The following is a 2,293-nucleotide window of genomic DNA, read 5'->3' on the forward strand; positions in this document are numbered from 1 at the left end:
TGACAATGTAAGTGAAAACAGGTCAGTGCCCTGGACTAAACAGTCAGATGCTGCATGTTTTAAAATTTGTTGTGGCACACAGGTTGAACATCGCCGATATAGAATGTTCTCTGGATAAGTTACTCCATCATCCCAATGTTTATCAATGTCTTGATTTAGCTAAGAGCTTAAGCTTGGCTTTAAATGATTTTGTGCCATTTGACCCTCTTATAAGCTGCTACTCTGTGTATTAATCTGAATTCTTCCAAATTCAGGCTGAGCCCCCACATGACTCCTCATTGAAGTGCTCCTTAAAGGATACCTGTGCTAGGAGTTACACTGTATTGAAAGTACTGATGGGGCTCCAGGCAGGCTGCCCCCAAATATGCCCATGTGTCATACTGGTTGTTTTTAATAAAAGTTACTTGAGAAAAAGCTTGAGAAGAACACTCTGAGTTTCTTCTCTCTGCACCGGAAGTTACACATCCTCATCGCCAAAAATAGGGAATTCAGGACCCAGAGGCCTATACAAATAAGTCTCATTAATTCTTTACTAATTTATTCCCTAAACCAAACTCTGCTTAGATTCTTCACTGATTAGTCTCTTTGTTTTATCCATTCCTCACAAATATATTGTTACTCTGTCTACAAAGTATAAAAGCCACCTGCTTGGGACATTTCCTTAAGTCCCTTTTCTGTGAGAACACCATAAATACGTATTAAATTCTTTATTTTCTCTTGTTAATGTGTCTTGCCTCACTGCACTTCTTAGACTAACCAGAAGAACTAAGAAGGGAAGGGGATATTTTCCCCCTCTCCACAGTAACCATATATGTACATGGTTATAGACATAATGAACTATATGTTTGTAAACAATATATATTTAATTTTTTACCCAGACTGGGCAAAACAGTTCATTCTCTAGTTTTCCTTTAAGAAATTGTGTTCTCGGATGTTACAGTCGTGTTTTCTGAGTTCACGTCTCTGCCAGCGCTGCCCCGATGGCCTCCCAAATCCGAAACCCAGCTGCCCCAGCGTCACCGCAGCTGGTAAAGGAGCCCAATCCAGAGGGGTCGCCGCCCAGGCCGGTGGGCAAGCGGTTACAGCAGGAGCTGATGACCCTCATGACATCTGGGGACAAAGGAATTTCTGCCTTCCCTGAATCAGACAACCTTTTCAAATGGGTGGGGACCATCCATGGAGCAGCTGGCACTGTATACGAAGACTTGAGGTATAAACTCTCCCTGGAGTTCCCCAGTGGCTCCCGGAACAACACACCCACGGTGAAATTCCTCTCGCCCTGTACCACCCCAACGGAGACACCCAGGGTGACATCTGCCTGGACATCCTCAAGGACAAGGGGTCTGCCCTGTGTGACGCCAGGACCATCCTGCTCTCCACCCAGAGCCTGCTAGAGAACCCAACATCGATAGTGCATTGAACACACTTGCTGCAGAGCTCTGGCAAAACCCCACAGCCTTCAAGAAGCACCTACAGGAAAACGACGCCAAGCAGGTCTCCAGCCAAGAGCCCTGACCTGGGCTGCCCAGCCTGTCTCCTGTGCTGCCTTTTTACTTTTTCCTTGGATGGTCTGTCCTTGCCTTGATTTCTGTATAGGACTCTATCTTCAGTTGTGGTGTCACATTTGTTTTGTGTCTGTTTTTTAAAAAATATATATTTTATTGATTTTTTTTACAGAGAGAAAGGGAGAGGGATAGAGAGTTAGAAACATCGATGAGAGAGAAACATCGATCAGCTGCCTCCTGCTCGGCTGTGTCTGTTTTTTAAATTAAGTCTCTGGTTGAGCCTCTGTGATGAATATATTAAATAAATACATTTTGAATTAAAAGAAAACAAATTATTTTCTCAATGGTAATGGGAAATAACCGTAAGCTGGAGTTTACACATCCCATTTCCCTCCACAAAGATTCCCAAGGGCTAAACTTATTTGCTAACATAAAACAGACAACAAAACACACCACGTGAGATTATCTGCCACAAAGGTGCCCAGGTCCTGAAACAGGTTTTAGGGTGGCTCCCCCCCAAAGGCTTTTTTCAGGTTTACTGACCTGCAGTCCAGCTTCAGTCACACCAATGCATCTTGAAATGACCCTTCTGAGGGAGAAAAACACAGATGTTTAGTATTGGAGTTGTGACTAAAATGAAATATATGGATATACATTTTATGCTTGTTTTAAGTTTGTATTCTCCTCGCAAGAATCTCCATAAGTAAACTTTTCTGTCATTCTCCCCACCAGGTTTCCTGTATAGATGGTTGCCCCTCAAAATTTAAGGTGGCATTTATAACTCTGTA

General features: G+C 43.1%; 1 pseudogene; it reads left to right on the top strand.

Annotated features, from left to right (window-relative positions):
• Positions 1–980: 980 nt before the first annotated feature.
• Positions 981–1,537, top strand: LOC102241427 (annotated as a pseudogene).
• Positions 1,538–2,293: the final 756 nt, after the last annotated feature.

Source organism: Myotis brandtii, unplaced genomic scaffold, assembly GCF_000412655.1.
Source record: "Myotis brandtii unplaced genomic scaffold, ASM41265v1 scaffold846, whole genome shotgun sequence".
In the NCBI taxonomy this organism is placed as follows: Eukaryota; Metazoa; Chordata; class Mammalia; order Chiroptera; family Vespertilionidae; genus Myotis; species Myotis brandtii.